Source organism: Urocitellus parryii, unplaced genomic scaffold, assembly GCF_045843805.1.
Source record: "Urocitellus parryii isolate mUroPar1 unplaced genomic scaffold, mUroPar1.hap1 Scaffold_347, whole genome shotgun sequence".
Lineage (NCBI taxonomy): Eukaryota > Metazoa > Chordata > Mammalia > Rodentia > Sciuridae > Urocitellus > Urocitellus parryii.
This window is the reverse complement of record NW_027553145.1, coordinates 141,682-151,896: the sequence shown is the minus strand read 5'-3', so window position 1 is coordinate 151,896 and position 10,215 is coordinate 141,682. Positions and strand designations below refer to the sequence as shown.

Here is a 10,215-nt window from a genome sequence, read left to right as displayed (position 1 = left end):
CTGCGCAAAGAGATTCTGCCAGGTCAGCTGATAGGTTGAGCAGCAAGACACTGGACTATGTGCACCAAGGTGGGCAGCGGGAAGGGACAGTGACATGTGGCATGGAGCAGGCAAAGGAAAGACCTGGAGCTGTCAGCACAGGAAAGAGGGTGGGTGGCTACCCACCCTCACATACAATGTGATACAGTCTATGACACGTCCAGGAAGGTGGAATGGACACATCTGGGAAGGAAGGAGACCGGACTAAATGTCAGGATGAATGACACACTGAATTGCTCAGCTTTTCTACAGAGAAGGAGACAACAGAAAGGAAAAATGCTATTGGCAAAGTCATGTCATATGACTTACTACTTTTATCTCAATCTTTCAACTCGTAAATACCACAAAAAACTGAACTTGCTCCTTACTGAGATGGGTTATAGAGAACCCATTCTCAATGGCTGGATAAATTATATTGGCACAGAAAGGATTGGAAGAAAGTATCATGTCCAAGCACATCCTATCAAAGTTCTTTGCAGGTTGCATGTGATGCTTAGACCTCAGAAAATGGCCACAAACCTATGATGGGTCAAGTAGGAATTTCTTCCAATTAGTAATACTAAAGATATGATTTTAATTGCATAGTCTTTTGTAACCATGAAAAAAAAAAAAATAAGAACCCGATCTTTTCCTGAAGGCCCAAGTTTTCTCCAAGAGCGCCAGGCTAATGACCCTCCCAGCCTTAGCATAGGACCAGCCCAGGGATCAACTGTCCCATTCTCCCACAAGTCATTTTCACAATCATTGTGCACACAAGTCACACATCCCCTAGATCCACAAACTCATCTTCTCGTTTGGCCAGATCTTCTTCATCTTCCAAAGCTTTCCAGCCACTGGTGGGCAAGACCGGCTTAGATGAATGTCACTGGAGCAAAGCGAAAGGAAATAAAGAGGACAGGCGGGCAGAGTACCTCAGCAGGCAGGGGGCCTCTGCCTGGAGGGCCTCCTGGCTGTGGTGTCTCTCATCGATTTTCTCTTGTAAGCTCTGGACTTCCTCCATCATTTCCAAGAGTTTGCTCATCGTGGCCACTCTGCCACCACCTGGGATTTGGGCTTCTGGAATCCAGCGCAAGTAGTGCTGGCCCAGACTTTGATTTCTGGCCCCTCTACGCGAGGCAACAACAATCCATGATAGTCAGTAGGCTTGCTATGCCAGCTGTCATAAAACTCTCGAAAGTTGTCTTGCAGCTCATCAGAAGAATTAATAAGTTTACTAATTCTCTTGCCCAGAAGGTTTTTAATTAAATGATCTGTCTCTTCCCTGAAAAATCCTCTTTTGGGAGATGACTTCGATTGGGTGAGTGGCAAAGAAAGTTGTCGTTGGTGTTTAAAACGCATTCCTTTCCTTTGGCCTTTGTCCAGTTTTGACTTTTCCACATAGAGAGGGTTTTTGAGCAACATCTGGGCTTTGGGTTCAACCTGTACAGACCAATCCCACACGGTGAGCAGATTCAAAGGCTTGCTTTGTGTATCTGGGCTTTCTCTACCCATGTTAGTATCTTTTTGATGAGGTGAATTGAAGAAGAAGGTGCTAAAAATAGGTATGTAGAGGCTATCTGACAACACCGTCAGGTAAGTCTCTGTGAATTCAAATGCTGGGGAATGCTGGTGCACCAGCTGCCAGACACAATCTAAGAAAAGCAGGAACACAGGAACCTCCTCTTTGTCACTCTGGCGGAGATGGTTGCAGCGATCCAAGAAACAGTGGCCACCCATGACCCACTCCTTTTGGATGAGGCTCTGGAAACCAATCTTGGTTCGGCAGTGGGGGTCCATCATCACTTGCACCAGAGAGGAAAGGAGGCAGCAGAAGTCGGAGGCATTTTCCTCTAAAAGAAGAACGTTCATGTTTTGTGCTTCCATACATTCTATGATCTCTATTGCTTTTTTCAGGCAACGTCTGATTATGTCAAGCCAGCTGCTATTTTCCAAGAGCGAAAACCATTTTATGTCTGTGTCCCAAAATTCAGTACTGTTATCTATCAGAAATAGCTGTTTAAATTTAGAGTATGCCGTCTGGATTTCCTGCAAGGATATGAAGTTGCTTGATAGATCTTCAGTTTTAACAATTTCATAGGGTGGCCTATGGATGATCTTGTAAATTCCATCCAAGGCACTCTTCTGGATTTGCAAAACACCATCATCCTGTTCTTTGGGCAGTGCTGACATTTTCAAAAGGGCACTTCCATTGTGGCAGGACCAACACCATATTGGTATGTTGTGACCCTGAAAGCGTTGCATATCCTCTTCAAGAAGAGGGGTAGGGACAACAAAGTATGCTGGCAACCTCTCAGAGATTCTATAGCCTTCATTGACACTCACTGCTTTGTACTTCACATTGCCTTTTGTCCGTTCCAACTCCCAGCACCAGTCCTTAAGTGTTTCAAACATTACTGTCTGGTTCTTGGGATCAGTAGCTGTATTGTTTTGTGCAGCCGTTGCATAGGAAAACAGAAATAATCTCTTAAAAAGTATAGAGGTCTGGGTATGATGAATTATGCCACAGACAATCCTTTTGACTTCCTCTTCTTTTGTGTATCTCAGACAAAAGTGAAACACTCGGAGGTCTTTGCAGTGGATGATAAGTTTCTCAGGGTATTTCTTCAGTTGTCCAGAGAGAATTTTTTTTTTTCTCATCAAACACTCCATAAATCTGATCAACACAGTGGAGTGTAATGTCATTTTCTCCCATAACCTTATTCTTAAACTGAGTTTCACCATTATCCAATGCAGGTTCATCATCGCCTAAGAAGGCAATCTTGAAGTCTGTGCAAACAAGTCTCCCATAGACTCCACGCTGACAGGAATCTTCCTGCACATACTTCAGGACAGTGTTGGCTTCACAAAGCAGGTGTTCACCCTAAGTGAGCAAAGACTGGAGCAGCTCGCTTGCATGCCTGGATGCAGGTCCCACTCCCTTTTCCTGTGAGAGCTCCAGGATTTCCTCAGACACAAGAGGCACTGCAGCCTTCCACAGCATGACCACCTTGTTCTGGCTGCACACTGGCAACAAGTGAAGAGTTACTTCCTTCTCTGTTACTTCCTTTTCGTTTGTGTGAATTTCCTCCGGGCGCACGTACGGCACGAAGGAGGGCTTTGGCGCTTTGGTGCCACCGCCACGGCCAACTACCCCTTTCCCCAGCATTCCGCCGCTCTGGGAAGCAGCGACGCGCGGGAACTAAGGCGGCAGCTGGGTCTCCGGCTTGGGCAGCGGCGGTGGCCACTAGCACAAGCGGCCGGGGCTCCTCCCATTCCTAGAGCCGCGGCTGCCGCGGCGCCGCCCGCATCCAGCTCCTCCGCAGAATCCACTCGCCATAAATTTGTTTCTAAGAATTCAAAAGTTCAGCATAAAAAGTGGAAAACATTCAGTGAATGAGTAGCCTGGACAAATTCAAGGACTCAAATGGAATTTAGAAAATGACAATTAATAATGAAAGTTCTACTTCCACAGTCTTATCCATAAAAATCACTAGATTGGCACACAATGAACCAAATTCTAATCTTAATTTTTCAAAAGTGTGTGAGAAAGGCCACACACATCTCCTGAGACTAAGATATATTATGTCTTTGTAAACATTTCAAATTCTGAGCCCTCCTCTTCTGAGCTTATAAGTATAATAGGTTCTTATATTTTAAAATATAGAATGTGTCATTTCCATTTAGGGATTAGTGGCTTCATGAATAAATGAAAGGGATTTTCAAGGATCTGAGGCTTTTCTCTCATAGGTCTTGACTAGTGATTCATATCCTATGTATACTAGACTATTTTTAACCAATGATTTTATCCTTAAAATTTGGTTATTGTTATATGTTGCAATTTCATTAGCCTTCAATAATATATTCAGTGTAGCCCCTAAACCTATAGAACTCTTTAAAAAGTGAAATAATATATCAGTATGTTTTTGTGTTTACAGTGGGATCATGAAACCTGGCCTTAATGCCATTGTGGGACCCCAAGGTGGAGGCAAATCATTGTGAGTATAACAGAAAGCACAAATAAGTCTTTTGGTGCTGTTTCTGTGTGCTTTTACAAATCACATGCATTTTCTTTTCATGTCTTATCTGGGCCTTTTTCCTGTGGATAATGTGCATTTGGACTATTTTATGGTTTTAATCCTAGGACCAGGAATTCTTATTAAATTCAGCATTACAAACACAGCATGATAAAGTAATTAGCACAAAGCAGTTGACCTTGTTATGAGATAATGAGAAAGGAAAATAAAGGAATAATATTAAAAGTGTAGATAAGGAACTGAAGGTCTCAGTGGGACATACCTCAAAGGTAAAGGCTCCTATTGCTTGGGTTGGATCCATAAAGGTGAGGGTCACTTGGAAGATCTGTACTGGATAAGCCAATGATATCTTGCTTTAATGTTTTTTTTGGCTTTCTTATACCACATGATAAAGAAAAGTAAGAATTTGTGAGTCTGCATGCATGTACATGCATATGTTAAACCACAGAATATTTTGGCTAGTTCACTTTCTAACCTGAACAGAATTTGGATTCAGAATAGGTGAGAGATGTGACCTTTGTAGTAAGGAAAAATCTCACAACATGTGTGTCCTTTTATAGGTTATTAGATATCTTAGCTGCAAGGAGAGAACCAAGAGTATTATATGAAAATGTTTGGGTACATGAAGTACCTCACCCTGACAATTTCCAATGCAATTCAGGATATGTGGTACAGGTAAGTATGGGTGGGTTTTCCTTTTAGGTTTCCCCTGTTTCTATATGGGCAAGAGCCTTGGCCTGTAGTATACCATGCTTCCAATTAAACATGCTCAAGGAACCAATCTTATTTACACTGAATTTACATAATCTCCCTTAAGACTGACAAAGAGGTTAAAAGGAGAGGAAGAAAGGATCTGGAATATGAACCTGTAGGCAATGGTAACAATTCGAACTTTGAATCATTTCCAAAGGGTCTACTGTTGCCCTTTTGCCCTTCCTTCACTTCTCTTTTTCTCCTAAAAGATGCCCTGTCAAATCCTCATATAAAGTATTCTGGAAGTGCTTAGAAGTCACCATAATCACCTGTGCTCCATCTGGGTGTGAAGATAGGGAAGGGAAATTATTCCCTGGGCTCTGAAGCTCTGTAGAGTCACTGAAATGTTTGAGTTGAAAGGTCACCATTACCTAGAAATTTTCCATGGGTTTGTTATTTCTGTGAATAAACTTAAACATTCGCTGGAGTGATGGTCTTAGAAACGACTCAGTATGACTCATTGAAAGCACATTTCCCTTCAGGATGATGTCGTGATGAGCACCCTGACAGTGAGAGAAAACATGTGGTTTTCAGCTTCTCTTCGGCTTCCAACAACTATGTCAAAGAAGGAAAAAAAATGAGTGAATCAAAAAGGTCATCGAAAAGTTAGGTCTCTGTGAAGTGGCAGATTCCAAGGTAATGTGAAAATTCCTGACAGAGTCATAACCAGGAAAGAGGACTTCCCTATGTGGATAATATGACCTTAATCAGAAGTTTCCTAAGATGTGTATGGTCAAAACTGGCTGCTTTCTGTAGTGATAAAAAGAAGTGTCCAGATTCCTACTTTAAAAGGGTAAATTAAGTGAAGAAATAATCTTAACCGTGATCTAATCCTGGGGTGGAGTTGGTCTATGTGGAGAGAGCCCCGAACAGCCCACCCTCATTGCTCAAGACACAGATCATTTGATGTCTTTGCACTTTTCTTGTTGTTGTTTATTTCTTTCCTTTTTTACTTTTCTTCTCCCTCTCTTCTTCTGGGGGACATTGTTGTATTGTTTTCTGAAATACACTTCTGTGTTTCATAAATGACAAGAATTCAAGGATTTTTTAAATGGGTTCTTTTTAGTTGCACATAACACTATGATTCATTTTGACATAATTAGAAAAGCATGGAATATAGTTTGTTCTGGTTCAGTCCCCAATGCTTTTGCTTCCCCTTCTAACCTCCCTGCCCTGTATCCTTCCCTCTACTCTAATGAAACTTCAGCTATTTACTTATAGTTTTTTTTAAATTAATGTCTTTTGGATTTACATGATGGGAAGATTCCCTGTTGTTTATTCATATAGGCACATAGGAAAGTTTGGTCAGACTCATTCCACTGTCTCTCTTTATCTCACCCCTCCTTCTCCTCTTCATCCTCCTTTGTCTATCTCACTGAACTTTCTTCTAGTTTTCTTATTTTAGATTAGCTTCCACATATCAGAGAAAACATTTGAACCTAAGCTTTGTGGAACAAGTTACTTTCATTTAGCGTGATAGACTTCTGTTCCATCCATTTACTGGCAAATGGCATAATGTCATTCTTTATGGTTTAGTAAAACTCCATTTCATATTTGTACCACATTATTTTTTCTGCCCAATTTATCTCTTGATGGGCACCTAGTTTGATTCCATAACTTGGCTATTGTGAATTGTGCTGCTTTAAACATTGATGTGACTTTATCACTATAGTATGATTTTAAATGTTTTGGATATATCAAGGAGTGGGCTAACTAGGTGAAAGGGTGCTTTCATTTCTAGTATTTAAAGGGATCTCCACACTGCTTTCCAGAGTGGTTGCACTAATTTTTAGTCCCACCAACAATGTATGAATGTACCTTTTTCCACATCCTAATCAACATTCATGGTTACTTGTATTCTTTTTTTTTTTTTTAAGAGAGAGTGAGAGAAGGGCGGGGAGAGAGAGAGAGAGAGAGAGAGAGAGAGAGAGAGAGAGAGAGAGAGAAAAAACTTTCAACATTTATTTTTTAGTTTTTGGGGGACACAACATCTTTGTTTGTATGTGGTGCTGAGGATCCAACCCGGGCCGAAAGCATGCCAGGCAAGTGCGCTACTGCTTGAGCCACATCCCCAGCCCCTTACTTCTATTCTTGATAATTGCCACTCTAACTAGATCAAGAAGAAATCTCAATGTAGTTTTAATTTGCATTTACTTGATTAGCAGATATTAAACACTTTTCATGTATTTATCGATAGGTTGTATTTCTCCTTTTGAGAAGTATCTGTTTAATTTCTTTGCCCACTTACTGATTTGTTCATTTATTTATTTGGTGTTAATTTTTTTTTAATTCTTGTATATTCTGGATATCAATGCTCTGAGAAGCAGATGGAAAACATTTTCTCCCATTCTGTAGGTTTTCTCTTCATGCTCTTAATTCTTTCCTCTGCCATTCATAAACTTTAACTTGATGCCATCCCACTTATTGAATTTATTTTATTTCTTGCTCTTTAGGAGTCTTATTTAAATAGTCAGTTCCTTTGCTGATTTGTTGGAGTGTTGGGCCTACATTTCCTTTTAGCAGGTGCAGGGTTTCTGGTCTAATTCCTAGGTCTCCAATTCAGTTTGAGTTGACATTTTTGCAGGGTGAGAGGTTGGAGTTAAATTTTATTCTATTTCATATAGATTTCCAGTTTTTCCAGGACCATTGGTTAAAAAGGCTATCTTTTCTCCAACATATGTTTTTGGTACCTTTGTCTAGTATAAGATAATTGTATTATGTGGGTTTGTCTCTTTGTCTTCTATTCTATTCTGTGGTCTTCATATCTGTTTTGGTGCTAGCTGTTTTTGTTACAATAGCTTTGTACTATAATTTGAGATCTGGTATTGTGATGCCTCCTGCTCTGCTTTTCTAGCCTAGGATTGCTTTGGCTATTCTGGGTCTTTTATTTTTCCAAATAAATATTATAAGTGCTTCTTATAGTTCTGTGAAGATTGTCATTGGAATTTTGATGGGATTTGCATTGAATCTGTACATGCTTCTGGTAGAATGCCATTTTGATAATATTAATTCTGCCTATATAAGAATATGAGAGATTTTTCCATCTTCTAAGGTCTTCCTCAATTATTTTCTTTATTTTTTGAGGGGGGAGGGTGGTACCAGGGATTGAACTCAGGGGAACTCAAGAACTTAGCCACATCCCCAGCCCTATTTTGTATTTTATTTAAAGACAGGGTCTTACTGAGTTGCTTACTGCCTCACTTTTGCTGAGACTGGCTTTGAACTCACAATCCTCCTGCCTCAGCCTCCCAAGCCACCGGGATTACAGGCATGCACCACCGAACCCAGCTATTTTCTTAAGAGTTCTATATTTCTTATTGTAGAGATCCTTCAACACTTTTGTTAGATTTATTTCCAAGTATTTTTGAGACTATTGTGAATAGAATAGTCTTTCTAATTTATTTTTTAGTTGATTCATCATTAGAGTATAGGAATACGATTGATTTACAAGTGTTGATATTGTATCCTGTTACATTACTGAATTCACTTCTGAGTTCTCAAAGTCTCCTGCTGGAGTTATTTGAGTCTTCTAAATATAGTAGTATCATATCATCAGCATACAGAGATAATTTGAATTCTTCTTTTCACATTTGCATTTCTACAGATTCCTTCTCTTGCCTGAGTGCTCTGGCTAGAATTTCAAGGACTATTTTGAAAAGGACTTGTGAAAGTGGGCATACTTGCCTTGTTTCTGTTTTTAGAGGAAGTGATTTCAGTTTTACTCCATTCAGTACAATGTTGGCATTGGGTTTGTCATATATAGCATTTTATTGTTCAGTTAAATTTCTTCTGTCTGTAGTTTTTCAAAATAAATGGGTGCTGTACTTTGTCAAATGGTTTATCTGCAACTATTGATATTATCATGTGATTCTTGTCCTTAAGTCTATTTTTATAGCAAATTACATTTATCAATTTCTGTATGTTGAGCCAAACTTACGTCTCTGAGATAATACCCACTTGATCTTGATGCACTTTTTAATGTTTTTGTCAACATTGTCAAGATTTTCTAGCTTATTGGGATATAAATTTTCAAAATAGATTCTGTGGTGATTTTTCCTTTTTCATCCTGAATTTTTTTTTTGCCTTCTTTCTTTTTGTTAGTGTTTATCAATCTTGTTTATCCTTTCAAAAAACCAATTCTTTCTTATGTTGATCTCTCCGATCTTTTTTTTTTATATTCTCAATTTCATTGATTTCTGCTCTGGTTTTAATTATTTCCTATCTTCTTCTGATTTTGGTATTGGTGTATTTGTTCTTGTTTTTCTATGACCTTGAGATGTAATGTTCGATTATTTATTTGGTATCTTTCTATTATTATACTATATGAGCTCAATGCTATGAACTTAGAGATTTTGATATGTTGTATTACTATTCTCATTTACTTGTAATTTTTTTAAATTTCTCTTCTGATTTCTTCTACTGTGCATTCATCATTCAAATGTGTAGTATTTAATCTCCTGGTGTTAAAGTGGATTTTTTAAAAAAATATTATCATTGATTTCTAACTTCATTCCTTTATGATCTGATAGAATGCAAGGTATTGTCTCTATTTTGCAAAGATTTGCTTTATGACCTAAAACATGGTCTATTTTAGAAAATTTTCCACTTGATGTTAAGAATAAGAAAGTGAAACAAGTCATTGATTGATGAAATATTTCATGGATGACTATTAGTTCCACTTATAAATTTTATTTTTTAATTCTGTAAAATCCTTATTTAGTTTATGTTTGAAGGATCTATACAGTGATGATAAAGGTGTGTTAAAATCACCTAGTATTAGTGTTTTGTTGATATATAATATTGATTTCATTTTTTAAATTAAAAATTTTGTTTGTTGGATGTATGTAGATGCTCTTTTGTTTGGGGGACTAATATTTACAATCATTATGTTTTTGATATGCTCCCTTAAGCAGCATGAAGTGACCTTCTTTTTCTCTTCTGATTTATTATGTCTTAATGTCCACATTATCTGATATGAGAAGAGCTGCCCCTGATTGTTCATGAGTACAGTTTGAATGGTATGTCTTTTTCATCCTTTTACCTTCAGTCTGTGGATGTCTTTGCCTGTAAGTTGAGTCTCTTGGAGACAGCATAATGTTGGGTCCTGCTTTTTAATCCAATCTGCCAACCTGTGTCTTTTTTTTTTTTTTTTTTACATTCCATATTGTACCTTTATTATCATAAAGTTCTTAAGCACTCAATGTGGTTAAGAAATATTTTAGGCCACTGCCAAAGGGGAAGTGAGCTGAGGCTGGAGCGATGGCCCTGGTTTGGTGCCCGCGGCCACCGCCGCCGTCGCCACTAGCACGTCGGGAGCAGCTGCGGCCCCAGCCAGAATGGGGGCCGAAGTCGCGGCTGGAGTGGGAGCGGCGTGTGTGAGTAGCTGAAGTCGCCCGTGTCGCAACACCTC

General features: G+C 39.1%; 1 pseudogene; it reads right to left on the bottom strand.

Moving 5' to 3' along the window:
• Positions 1–369: 369 nt before the first annotated feature.
• Positions 370–3,184, bottom strand: LOC144251980 (myotubularin-related protein 12-like; annotated as a pseudogene).
• Between the last annotated feature and the right edge of the window lie 7,031 nt (positions 3,185–10,215).